General features: G+C 39.7%; 1 non-coding gene across 1 annotated transcript; it reads right to left on the bottom strand.

The window, feature by feature from the left end:
- Positions 1-1,150: 1,150 nt before the first annotated feature.
- Positions 1,151-1,257, bottom strand: LOC141616161 (small nucleolar RNA R71). Its single transcript, XR_012530528.1, has one exon. It is a non-coding gene; the product is annotated as a small nucleolar RNA R71 (small nucleolar RNA).
- Between the last annotated feature and the right edge of the window lie 13,454 nt (positions 1,258-14,711).

Below are 14,711 nucleotides of genomic sequence, written 5' to 3'. Positions count from 1 at the left end.
AAGACGACTAGATTAATGAGATCGAAAGATGAGTTAGTTTAGCCAGGACGAAAGTTAGCATTAGTGATATTAGGGACCTGTAGCGAGATCGAAAGATGCTACCTGTTAAGAATGGACCGAGAGGACTTCTTATTTTCCCGTATTACGTGTTTGTTTTAGACCTACCTAGTATACTGCCGCCGAAACTATAGTGAACCGACCATCTTAACACCCTTTTAAATATCTGATTTCATCTATTAGTTTAGTTTGCTTTCATTTTATTGCCTTTAGTTATAGACCAATTCAAATAAAATCCCCCTCACATTTGTTACCTTAGACTAAAATTAGAAAACTAATAATTGCATCGCCTCCTTGTGGTTCGACCCTGACTGCCACTAGCTATAGTAGTAGTTTGGACTATAAATATTATCTTTGGTGCACACAACGACATGCATCAAATTTTGGCGCCGTTGCCGGGGAGGCAATTGTTTAAAATTATTAGTTGTTTATGTTTAGTCTTTCTTTTAGTTTAAGGGACATTTTTTCCTTAAACTTTTCTCATATTCTACTTGTAGTTTCTTCTTATGCGCAGGTCACAGGGTGGTGAATTACTACCGTTCAATCCTGAGATTGAGAAGACTTTGAGTGAGTTGAGACGATCATCTAGGGTATTGCTGACAGAGGAAGAGTTGAGTACTCTGTCTAGTTACTACGAGAACGCTCTATTTGAGGAAGATCCACCTTCATCTCCCGTTTCCACTTCTTCAGCTGAGACCGTCACATCTCCAGACATGGCTGAGGAAGCGAGTATAGCCAGTCACTCTGAGCCGATAGCTGAGAATCTCTATAAGGGATTCGCATTACCAGGGACAGATAGGAAATTCGAGCCGAAGCCATCCTATATCAACTTGGTTGAGAGAAACCAATTCGGGGGAGCTGCGAATGAAGATGCAGCCAAACATATGGAGACATTCATCGATTACTGTTGTTCCATACCCCCACCAACCAGTGTGACCCAAGACCAGGTGAAGGAAACTATGTTCATTTTTCTCTTCGTGATGCTTCAAGGGAGTGGTACCGAGACCTGGATCGAGCTGCTAATGGGATCACGGATTCGAAGTCATTGGCCCTGGCATTCTACAAGAAATATTTTTCTGCCTCGAAGACGAATGCCATTAGAGCTCAGATCACGAGCTTTAAACAGGGTCCGGATGAGAATTTTCATGAGGCATGGGTCCGTTTCAAGAAGTTGGTGCGAACTATTCCACACCATGGGTTCGAGAAATGGAGCCTATGCAATCAATTTTATAATGGGCTCTATGACGATCAGAGGGCTATCCTGGATGCAGCAGCCAATGGTCGATTCCAGGAGAACGTGGGAGAGACTAAGTGGTGGAAAATTATCGATGATTTGGCCACCCATAATGCTGAGTATGGAAATTCCAGGGGAAATCAAAGGAGAAGTGCTGAATCCCCTTTTGTAGCTGCATTAGAGGCCCTTACTGCGAGATTTGATAAGTACGAGTTGGGAGGAGCTTCGAAAGGAGGGATCTGTCAAGTGAATGCTGTGTCAGACGGTCCTTTCGTCTGTGAAAGATGTGGAGCTGAGGGACATGTTTCAGACCATTGTCCTAATCCCTATGAGTCTTGTGCTGCCTTTCAACATTATAGGCCGACAAACACTTATTTTGAGCCGAATGTCCATCCGAACTTGAGGTGGAGTAGCCAAAATGTCCTAAATCCAACTCCACCTCCACAGCAGCAGCAACAGCAGAATTATGTGCCCCCTCATAAGCAGCAGCAGCCATATCAAAAGCCTCCGTATATTCTACAGCAGCAACAACAATCCCAAAGTTATGATTTCAATGAGTTGAAAAATTTGTTGCTGAAAGAGTCTCAAGCTAGAGAGGCCGGGATGAAGATGTTGGAGAGCCAAATTGCTCAATTGGCAAGTAAGAATACAACTCGAGCTTCGGGACATTTACCAACGCAGACTGATCAAAAGGAGACCCTTAATGCAATTACATTGAGGAGTGGGTCTATCCTTGATGGGCCCGCTATGGTTGAGGATATCGCTGAAAAAGATGAGGCGGAACTGAGCAAGACAAAGGCCGTGGTAAACAGTGGCAAGAAAAAGACGTTTGTCAGGTATGTCAGTCGATTGACTGACATACCCAGTCGATCGACCAGTCAGCGAAGTGAAACAACTATTGTTCCTGTAGAAGTCAGTCGATCGACTGACATTCATGGTCGATCGACTAACAACGCTGCTGATGGTGAGTCTTTTCGTCCTCCAATGCCAAATAACTTGAGGGACCACTTGTTTCGGGGTACGACTACTCCGAAAATATTGAGGTCAGACCCAAATGCTGATGGGTCAGTCCCGGTTCCGAAGTATGACCCGACGACGATTAATGGTTCATTTTTGAGACGGTCTGAAGAAGGGTCAAGCTACAACAAAGAGAAGGTAGTGGATTTTCAGCCTAAATCCACCGATGCCGGCATGAGAGACCTAGAGGAGAGGGCTAAGTTACTTCTTACAGCCCCTTATCCAGAGAGATTGGTGCCGACGAAGGAAAGGAATCGTTTAATATATTTGAAAATGTTATTCGTAGCTTAAACGTACAAGTTCCTTTTCTTGAGTTAGTTAATCAAGTGCCTGCTTACATGAAATTTATGAAGCAACTTTTGTCTAAAAAGAAGTCCCTTGAAACTGTGCACACTGTCGCACTAACTGAGGAGTCATGTTCCTATTTGACCCATACAGTACCTCACAAACTAGAAGACCCAGGTAGTTTTTCTGTCCCATGTAGTATTGGCACCTTTTCTATTGAGAAGGCCTTATGTGACCTAGGAGCCAGAGTTAATGTCATGCCCTTGGGTCTTGCTAGGAAGTTGAAATTGACTAGGTTTGCAGTCACAAACATGACAGTACAGATGGCTGATCGATCTGCGGTCCAACCTATAGGAGTCTTAGAGGACATTCCCGTGCAAATAGGAAAGTTCTTTTTCCCTGTTTACTTCGTTGTACTAGATATGCCTGAGGATGCTCACATTCCTATCATATTGGGTAGACCATTTCTGCACACTGCTGGTGCAGTTATAGATGTTGGCTCAGGGACTCTGACCTTCAAAGTAGGGAAACACTCCATTGTCTTTGCCCAGACAGCTAAGAAGAAAGACCCCATGTGGCTGGTCACTTGTAATACGTTTTCTGAAAAGAAATCCTATTTTGTGCTTCCTGATATGCCTGTCTCTATGCATGTTTCTGCTATAACACCTTCGCCCCAGATTGGGAGCAAATTGAAGGAAGATTCTTCTGTTTTGGATATTGCAGGAGCTGGTTTGGGGAAGGAAGAGCCGCATGTTGCTCCAGCTGTGAAGGAGCCAATCGTTCAAAGAGGCGGTTTAGGATGTCTTAGCTATGGTACAGATGAGGAGCCTGATGAGGAGCCAGTCAAAGTGAGGGAGTCCGACTTGGACTTTGATGAGCCAGAAGAGGTCATTTCTTGGGAAGATGTTGAAGCAGTTGATCCGTTGAGTTTTGCGGATGTTGGAGTTGAGAAGAGTGCAACCGAGGAGATGAGCACTGTAGAGGCTACTTCCTGTAGCCAGAAGCCGAGCAAGTGGGCCATTCCGTGGCCGTTCTTGATGAACTATTAGTTGATCAAATGCTTTTTCAAAAACTTTCATTTTATTGCTTTCGTTAAACTCTTTTGATTGTTTTTATGTGCGCGAGACTTCGCATTTTAATAAGTTTGCTTAGATTTTAAACACTTTAGTCAGTTACTTTGGGTTTTGCGCAATTTTGGGCGCGTTTTTATGTGTATTTACAGGTTTGTAGACCTTGATAGCTCAATTTATTGAGCTAATTGAAGAAATCAGAACTTACAGCAGGTTTTCCAGTCGATCGACTGGCCAGTATGGTCGATCGACTGAGCTGCGACTTCCAGGAGCTTCTGTTCCTGTTCACTTTGGTCGATCGACTGGGTGATGTGGTCGATCGACCACCCTGCGCTGCTGTACCTGTTCACGACCATTCCCTTGCTGTGTTTGGTCGATTTGCAGAATTTAGGGAGTCTTTTCTCCACTTTATTCTCCGACTCATTTCTGTTTTCTTCCGTTTCTTTATTTTACACATAATTTTGCGTTTCAATAATTGTTTTCTCGTTTTACGCGCGGTATTTTCTGTCTTTTCAGGTACTTATTGGTAGCACTGTTGGCTACTGAAACCTCCTAGCTCACGCTGGTTTGGGGAGGTTTCCTTTTGCTGCGCTTAAAGTCTTGTGAGTTTCCGAGTCCTTATTTCATGTCTTATTTAGTTAATTTGTCGCAAATTCCCGTTTCCCTTTTATTTCATTACATGATTTTGCACAATGGGGACATTGTGTGATTTGGTTTGGGGAAGGGTTTTGCAGAGCATTCATATGTTTTTGCATTCACGTTTAATTATTCTGTTTGCATTGTTTATTTAATTTCTCCATATATACAAATTTCAAAAAAAAAAAAAAAAAAAAGAATTCAAATTCAAAATTGAATAATTTCACAAAATTTCCAAAAATGCACGTTTATTCTAGCATGTAGGTTGAGTCGGAACGGTAGTATTTCAATGATGACATTGCATTTTCAGCTGTTTTATGCCTAAGCCTTGCTAATTGACATGTTATTAGTAGAATCATATATGCATAGTCTACGAGTTTCGTTAATTTTTTGCTGGACTTGAGACTTGACTTAGATTTTGGCAAACTGCATCATTTTCTGAGGTTTAGAGCTTATAACTGGTGTCATCTGTGACCAGTTTATCTAAGATTGTGAGTAGTTACTCCTTATGAGACATGTTACATAAATGTGCATAAATATGAAATCTGCTTAATACCTGTATGCATTTGGTTTGTGGTTTGTTGACACATGTGGAAGAGGTCACCCCTTTGTTCATTTTGCCCATAAGCTCCACACTGCCAAAAATAGCCTTTTTGTCCCGTTAACTACATCCTACATTTAGCCTGCCCTTGTCAAGCTAGTAGTTTAGTTTTTGGGATTGTTACTACGTTTTTGGTGGCATTTGCTCATTTTGAGATGTTGTTGGGAAGATGAAAAAGGAAGGAAAGAAGAAAGAAAATGAAAATTAGAATTGAAAAAGAAAAAAAAAAAGAGAAGAAAAAAAAATGATTCGAAAAAAAAAGAAAAGCGTGTTGTACTGTAGAGGGCAGTCGATCGACTGCCTCCTATGGTCGATCGACTGAAGCCCGAGAAAAGAGAAAAACAAAATCACATGTTGGAGTTTTGATCAGTTGGTGATTTTATTCCCATGCTTTATTATCATCATTTGCGGAATTACATTTATTATGGAGATTGTGAGATTTGTGCTTGATAATTAGCACCCGTTTTATTGTTAATCTTGAGCAAGAAGTTGGATGTTGTTACTAATTTGGTTCCCTTAGTTACTAGTTTGGCTTTTAACTCTGTTTTTATCCAAATTTAATCTAGCCTCTTCTTACCCATACCTCACATATCCATATTTACCTCGGCATGTGTCATGGTCATTTGTTTGGTTGGAATGCATATGTATGGTTCTAGAGATTATTTTCATATTAGATTGCAGGCATGTTCTTATAGGTCGTACTTAAGTGAGTGTCATTACAAAATGAATTCTTTCTATCTTTACATATATTCACCTTGTGCTTATTTGAGTGATTTGAGCGACCGTGAGAGTCCGATTTGATAAGTCTCTACAGTTGACGGTTCAGCAGTTTTTATCGACTTCATAACTCGTTTGCATGATTCACATTGCTAGTTGATTGTTAGTTGTTGCATTTAATTGGTTTAGGCTATTCGGTTTGCATTTCGTTCTAAGATTGAACTCGTTCCATTAGGATTTAGGATCGAGTCTAGTTCTTGCTTGGGGACAAGCAAGGGTTTGGTTTGGGGAAGTTTGATGCGTGTCTTAAATATGATGTTTTACACCCCATTTTACACGCATTTCAGAACTCATTTGTGTAGTTTATGCTACTATTTCCCCTATTTCCGTCTACTTTCGTGTTTTTGTACATTATTGCAGAAATGTGAAGAATCCAGCGGAAATCAAGCTAACTCCGTCCCCGTTACCTTACATTGCATTTGACGTGAAGTATTTACTCGAGGAATGAACTTGTTGCGCATTTCGAGGCCTGAAAGATAATTTTATGAAGAATTTAGAAGCCAAGCACCAGCTATAGCAGTCGATCAACTGGTCTTCATGGTCGATCGACCAACGCACGACTTACAGGAGCTACTGTTCAGCATAGGCCAGTCGATCGACCGGCTGATATGGTCGATCGACCACACCGTTAATCTGCGTGAATTAAGAGATCGAGAATTAGGAAGCCCATAGTAGTTAGGTTTTGGGAAATAAGAACTACGTTGTATTCTATATAACGTAACCTAGGTTTTCAGAATAAAAAAAGCTTTAATCCAGTTCTATCATGTAGTTCTTTACATACAATTCAATAATCATTAGTTTAGTTTGTTCTTTCATTAATAAAGTTTCTATTTGCATTTGGTTTTGATCTTCCCTTTACAATTCCTTCATACGGTACTTTTTCTGTTCTTAAATTCAGTTTTATTGCTTTCGTTCGTAGTATAGAATTGCTAGGTTAGATCTCCCGAAGCCAATTTATTGTTTTATGTTAATCGTTCGTTTAATTAATTTAAGCATGAATTTGAATGTTTTAATTGTTAAGTTTATTGTTGTTATTATTTCCAGTATGAGTAGCTAAATCCCTCGTGCTAGGATGTAGGGAATCTGTAGCGTAGGCGGCATTAGAATAGTACGACCTAAATCGCGCCATGGTCGATCGACTGGGTTCCCTGGTTGATCGACTGACCACGTGAGTTCAGCTTCGTTTTAATTAATTTAATTGCTATGTTTGACGAGTCGAGTGCACGCGACTAGTTGAATGCCTAGGAATTGACCGACCCAATAAAGATCGAAAGATAGGGAAGGGAGATAGCCTACCTAATTTAGACGACTAGATTAATAAGATCGAAAGATGAGTTAGTTTAGCCTTTTAAATCACTTTTCAGGACGAAAGTTAGCATTAGTGATATTAGGGACCTGTAGCGAGATCGAAAGATGCTACCTGTTAAGAATGGACCGAGAGGACTTCTTATTTTCCCGTCTTACGTGTTTGTTTTAGACCTACCTAGTATACTGCCGCCGAAACTATAGTGAACCGACCATCTTAACACCCTTTTAAATATTTGATTTCATCTATTAGTTTAGTTTGCTTTCATTTTATTGCCTTTAGTTATAGACCAATTCAAATCAAATCCCCCTCACATTTGTTACCTTAGACTAAAATTAGACAACTAATAGTTGCATCGCCTCCTTGTGGTTCGACCCTGACTGCCACTAGCTATAGCAGTAGTTTGGACTATAAATATTATCTTTGGTGCACACAACGACAGGCATCAAATACCAACCTTCACACACCATAATCTCCACGCGAGTGTCCACCCCCTCACATCTCCCTTAAACTTCTAGACTCGACTTCCTAAGTCACAAAATCGACACGTATTTTCGACCTACCGATCGAAAACACAAGCCTTACACATTTTGTTTGGTACCGTCGCCGTGCATTCGACCGACCCATTCGACCAACTCAACATTAATCAACATGTTTTTCAACAACATATTTTCAACTCATTTTCAAAACAAAATCCTTTTTTAAGGCACTCTTTTAAACTTCTTTGATCGCGAGTAGTCACAACGATAAAACCGTCTCTAAAGTCGTCTACCTCACAAACATCAATATACGTAAGTTTGAGGGTGTAAATATTCCATTTATTTCATGTCTTTACTGTTTTTATGAGTTTATAAGCATGAACAATGCATAACACGATTCAAATATAGGTTAGATGAGCCAAAATCGAGTTTTGGCCTGAGACAGAAGCTCTTTGCTATGCAAAGAGGCTCACGCCTCTTGTGGCTTCTCGGGTCAGACTCAAACGTGTTTGAGTTCATCTCCTTCAACACTTTCTTTTATTTTTACTTCTTTTCTATTACAGTTTCTACCATTTTAATTCATTTTTATGATAAATATTTTAACCATAAATCGTAATCACCCTTGGTTCCTTATACCATGACGGTTTAATTCGTGACTCGGTGATATTATTGGTTAGTTACATTTTAATGGGTATTTTAACCCCCTTTTCTTTTACTTAGCATTTTTCTTATTTATTTACATTTGCAAGCATATTAGTCATAACTCATAATCATCCTTGGTTCCTTACACCATGTCGGTTTAATCTGAGTACGATGACAAACTTAACTAATTACAAAGAAATGAACTTAACGTATCAGTTCATACCAAACATTTTCCTTTTACTTTTATTTTCATCTTTTTCTTGAGCATATCATATGTCACCCATGGTTAAAATAAATACCATGTCGATTTAATTCGGATGCGGTGATGAAACGCTCAAGCACATATATTTTACATTTTTATTTGTAAACTATTCTTTTCAAACTTGCAAATCCGACAACGAATATTACAAAGATAATAGTAATTATTTCGAGTCATGCAAATCATTAAACACAAAAGCGGCCGTGATGACCCTTTCATCAAAGGCATTTTTTAACGACCTTTTAAAACGGTTTTTCATAACCTTTTTAACAACCAGGAGACGCTCCTTGGGTCGACTCCTGGCTCGCGCCCCAAGAAGTCGTCTGTTTTCATATTTCAAAACCTGGAGAAAGCCTCATTCCCTCGCCAATAGGCTCGCGCCCCAATGGGCCTGCTTGGCACTGTTCTGTCTCGTTTTAGCCCTTGTCTAGAATGATCCCAATTACGGTTAACCCGAATACATGACGGATCATATTGACAAGTTTTCATTTTTACCCTTTGTCATTTGACACCCCTTTTCAAATAAATGAATCGTGTTAGGCACCATAATCCGAATTTCGTAAACAGATGTTTAATTTCCATCTTCACATGCAAATCAATCTAAATCCAACTCGACATCATTTTCTTGATATTTGGATAAACAAACCGACTTAGGAAATTCTCACATGTTAGGTTAAAATTTTGGATGCATTCATGCATTTAAACCGTTTTATCAAGTTTTGCACTTAAACAACCACGATCGATCAGTAGAGGCCGCTAACGCTGGCGGGATTGGGTGTTCGATTAAAGAGCTTCCCAATAAGTACCCTCACCCCTTACTCAGAACCTTTGGATAGTGGATGGCCTTATCCAGGGCATACGAAAGTCATTCTAGCGATAAGATGCTAAAGGGGGATGAGTCCTTATCTTTAGTACCTATGGGAAACCCCTCTTTGTTGCCTTGGCTGACCTAGGTATAAAGTGGATTTGAACGGGTTCCAAGCATCCCACAAATTCTTGGTGGTGACTCCGAACATCTCTACATCGTTTCGAGACCTTTGCCGAGACGAAACCGACCGATCTAAAACGATCCGGTCGAAAGCATTTTTACGCCGCCAAGCGTGGCTTTCAAAAAACCGCTGCATGTCCACATTTTGGCTTGGCGTGGAGGTGGCCCGTGAATACGAACCGGTAGGCGGCTCTCGCCCGCAGACCTGCTTGTGGCCCATGACCACAGATTGGCGACTCCGCTGGGGATAACCAGGACACTTTTGTCTTGTGATCCTTATAGGTGAAAGTCGAACGAGGTCGTGGTTTAAGTGCATTAATTGATATTACGGTCATAAGTCGGGTTCCTTGTCCGGACCCACAACCTAACCTTTATCGACCAATTGGCTCGTCCCGTCGGCGTGAGTTTTCTCATCCCCACGTTTCGAATCCCGATTGAGTCAAGCATATCGTTGACGTTACACATTTATGTTTCGTCAAAGAGCTTTCATTTCCTTCGTGCACGAGGCTAGGGCACCCTCCTTACACATTTTGTTTGGATTGGTATCCCTTTCGAAAATCGGGGTTTGATCGCTTGGTGTGTAACCCACTCTTTTAAGCCAAAACCCATGTTATCATTATGCATATGATGAAACTGCGAGTGCTTATGTGTTATGTGATCATAAGTCCTTCCGTGTCATTTCTAAACTTTCAAAACACCTTTTTGCGCCGTTATAATGGTCATTTCAAACCACGGTCTTTTGCCGAACGTTGCAAACCTTTTTATGCCATCGTAATGGAGATTTTCAAACCCGGTTTTTACAACCGTTTCAAAGCACCTTTTTATACCGTTATAATGGCCATTTCAAAACCCGGTTTTTTATAACCATTTCAAAGTACACCTTTTCATGCCGTTGTAATGATGATTTTATACCTTGGTATTCACGAACCATTTTAAAATACCCTTTTTACATCGTCATAATGGTCGTTTCAAACCTCGGTCTCTCGCCGACCGTTGCATCTCAGAATGCCCTTTTATGCCGTCGTAATGACGAATTCTACCCTCGAATTATCAAAATTCGAAATCAATTTTCAAACCGTAGTAATGACGATTTCAACCCGTGTAATTTTCCGAATTTCAAATATCGTTTTCGAAATCAAATTTGGCTTTTCTAACCCGTCGTAATGACGAATTCAATCCTCACAATTTCCAATTTCAAATCTTTGAAAACCAATTTAACTGTTTTCAGATTTCAAATTCGATTTTAAATCATTTGGAAACAAATTTAACCGTTTTAAAATTTCAATTCAAAATGAAATCTTTGAAAACAAATTTAACCGTTTTCAGATTTCAAATCCAATTTCAAATTATTTGGAAACAAATTAAACCATTTTCAAATTTTCAATTCGAAGCAAAATCTTTGAAAACAAATTTAACCATTTTCAAATTTTCAACCCAAATTTCAATTCGCTTGAAAACAAACTTAACCGTTTTCAAATTCACCAAATTCAAATCGTTTGACAACAAATTTAACCGTTTTCAAATTTTTAATTCAATTTCAAATCCTTTGAAAACATATTTAACCGTTTTCATAGCCATTGTGATGACGATACCAAATTCTTCAATTCTCGATTTTCAAATCCGTGATTCCTAATTTCGAAACCCGTCTTTGAAAATAACGTACTGTTTTCTAAGCCGTTGCAACCCCCGTTTATTTCAAACCCGTCTTCCGAAAATGACCTCAACCTTTTTCGAAAGACAACCTCAAGCAAATCTCGCTTTTTTTGAAAATCTATATTTTCGAAAATCCTTTTTAAATAATGACATCAAAAATATTAGTCCACTTTTCCGATTCAGCCTCGAGTTGATTAGAGTCCATTCGATTTCAAGTCAAGCCGTCTTGATAACGTCGAGTCTCTGCCGAAGTTAGCACCTACCTTATGGTCTAGGTCGTGTCGCCTAATTGTTGAGACATCTTCAATGGCGTTAGCAGAGTCAAAACCTCTTGGGTATTAAACCCGTCTTCCCCTACATTACGGGTTAAAGGTCAAGTTTGTGTACATGTCTTGTCTAATGGCGTCACGCCAACAACGCACATCCAAATCCCATCAGAAGTTGTCTGTCTAGGCATCACTATGCCAAAGTCGACTCTCGAGTCAAAGTTCAATGTCATGCACCCCGAGTTCAAACACAATAGGTTGTAGATACCCATTATCTGCTGAGACTCCAACAAACACCCGATGATTATCGGAATACAACATGTTTTGGAATCGCGGCGTTTGATCGACAGTTTGTGTACAACTTTACGTCGGAAAACTTAAAAACGATTTCAAAACATTTCAAAAATACCTGGAGTGTTTAATGCACGACGACGGGGTCACAATGACACTAACTAGAGTCAAAACCGACACCGGACCAAAAACCGACTCAAAAATTCAAATCCCGACTCCAACAACGAGTCAAACCGAGTCAACCACCAAAAACAAAACATTTCAAACCTTCTACCTTAAGTTTTCCTGTATTCATGAATGGTCAAGTACCAAACATGTGACTACAAAACCTAGGATAGAACAAATCATGATTGCGTTTGTTGTGAAAGTGACAACACAACACGAAGTACCGCGACGTGGCTCACGCCTCTTTGAGCAGCCCAAGTGGCCACTGATACCCGTCGTTGTGAGTACCAAAGATAAAATTTATAATTCCTATTAAGACTAACCTAGGCTAGTGGTAACAGGGTCGAATCACAAGAAGTCAGATGTAAATTCTAGTTGATTTATATTCAGTCTAAGGTAACAATTGTGGGGGTTAAGTTGAGATGGTCTATAGCTAAGAACAAATAAAGATAACAAACTAAACAGATGGTTTAACAGATAGAGAAATGGGTACTAGGATGATCGGTTCATTATAGCTTCGGCGGCAGCAAACTAAGTCGGTCTGAGTCAACACATGTGAGGCGGGAAACAAAGAGGTCCTCTCGGTCCACTCTTAACAAATAGCATCTTTCGATCTCGCTATAGGTCCCTAATATCATTAATACTAACTTTTGTTCTGAAAAGTGACTAACGGTCTAAACTATACCTATCTTTCGATCTTAGCACAGTTTAGTCGATTCAATTGATGGTCTAACAACTTACCCTATCTCTCGATCTATTGGGTCAATCATAAAGGGGTATCTAACTGGTCGCATGCATTCGATTCGTTAAATACAACAATTAAAATCAATTAAAACGAAACAAGCTCACGAGGTCAGTCGATCGACCGAGTAAGGTGGTTGATCGACCAAAACGCGGGTTCAGGCCGTGTCTAATCTAATGCCGCCTATGCTATAATTCGCCTACATCCTAGCACAAATTATTTAGTTACTCATGCTAAGGGTAAAAACAATAACATTGACGATGAAACTAGCTACTGAATTCATGCTTAAAACGGTAAAGAAAGCAATTGACATAAACAATGAAATTGGTTGCGGGAAACTAGCTAGCAATTCTAAACTATTGATAAAATAGAGATGAACTAAAATTAGGGCAGAAGAATACCGAATTGCAGAGGAAAGATTAGTTATTAAGAACCGAAAATCCAATGCTCAACAATCCCAAACCCTAACTATCTATCAAGAACCGTATGCGGAAACTTAATGAAAATTACTGAATAAAACATAGGTAAAAACTTGGATGATAAACTGAATGTTTATGAGTTACGTTATATAGCAAATTAACGTCACTTCTTATTTCCTAAACCTAGCATCATGGGCTTGCGCTTCCTCAGTCTTCTAATTCTCGTCTAAAATAGCAGTTGGGTCGATCGACTAAGGTAGGTGGTCGATCGACTGGTCCTCAGTGTACAGTAGCTTCTGGAACCCGAACATTGGTCGATCGACTGAGGGTGATGGTCGATCGATTACTTGAGCTGCTACTTGACTTCTTAAAACTCGTGGACTTGTCTTTTGGGCCTTGAATTGCGCACCAAGCTCGTTCCTCGGGTGAATACTTCACGTCAAATGCAATGCAGGATACTCGGGGACGGATTTAGCTTGATTTTCCCGTTGAATTCTTCACATTTCTGCAATAATGTACAAAACACGGAAGTAGACGAAAATAGGGAGAAATGCAGCATAAACTACACGAATGAGCTCTGAAATGCGTGTAAAATGGGATGTAAAACATCATATAAAAGACACACATCAAACGTCCCCAAACCAAACCCTTGCTTGTCCCCAAGCAAGAACTATACTCGATCTAAAGAAACGAGTTCAATCTCAGAGCGAATTGCAAACTGTTAAGCCTAAACCAAATTTAATGCACAACCAACAATCAACTAGCAAATGAATCATGCAAACGAGTTATGTAGTCGTTAAAAATATGCTGAACCGTTAACTGTAAAGACTCATCAAATTGGACTCTCACGGGTCGCTCAAATCACTCAATAAGTACAGGTGAATATATGTAAGATAGAAAGAATTCATTTTGTAGTGACTCTCACCTAACTACGACCTATGAAGACATGCCAGCAATCTAATATGAAAATAATCTCTACAACCGTACATATGCATTCCAACCAAACAGATGACCATGACACATGCCGAGGTATATATGGATATGTGAGGTATGGGTAAGAAGAGGCAAAGATAATTATGGGAGTGTGGAGGTACAGGTGATCAAACTAGTACCTAATAAAACCATATGACAACATCCAACTTCTTGCTCATAATCAAACGAAACGGTGCTATAGCAAGCACAAAACTCACAATCTCCGGTATAAAAGTAATCAACTAACTCCCTAATAGATACTAAAGCAACATGGGAGCAAAAATCGCCATAAGATAAGGACTGAATCATGCGAATTGATTTTTCTTTTTTTTTTCTTTCCACATCCAGTCGATCGACCATAAACGGCAGTCGATCGACTGCTTCTACAGTACAGAATTCTCTTTTTTCTTTTTCGAGTCTTTTTTTCTCTTCTTTTTTTTTTCTTTTTTTCTCTTTTATTTCTCCTTTATTTCATCTTCCCAATAACGTCTCAACAGAGCATATGCCACCAAAAATGAGTAACAACCCCAAGAACACAGACTACTAGCTTGACAAAGGACAGGCTAAATGTAGGATGTAGTATATGGGACAAAAAGGGATATTTTTGGCAGTGTGGAGCTTATGGGCCTAATAAGAAAAGGGAAACCTCTACCACATGTGTCGACAAACCACAAACCGAATGCATACAGGTATTAAGCATATCAAGTTCATATTTATGCAAATTAAGGAACATGTCTCATAAGGAGAACTACTCACATTCCTAAATAAACCGGTCATGGATGTCACCAGTTATAGGCTCTAAACCTCAGAATGTATGATGTAGTTTGCCAATTTTCTAAGTCAGGTCTCAAG

The sequence above is a fragment of the Silene latifolia genome, chromosome 11, assembly GCF_048544455.1.
Source record: "Silene latifolia isolate original U9 population chromosome 11, ASM4854445v1, whole genome shotgun sequence".
Lineage (NCBI taxonomy): Eukaryota > Viridiplantae > Streptophyta > Magnoliopsida > Caryophyllales > Caryophyllaceae > Silene > Silene latifolia.
This window is presented reverse-complemented; position numbering and strand designations above follow the sequence as displayed.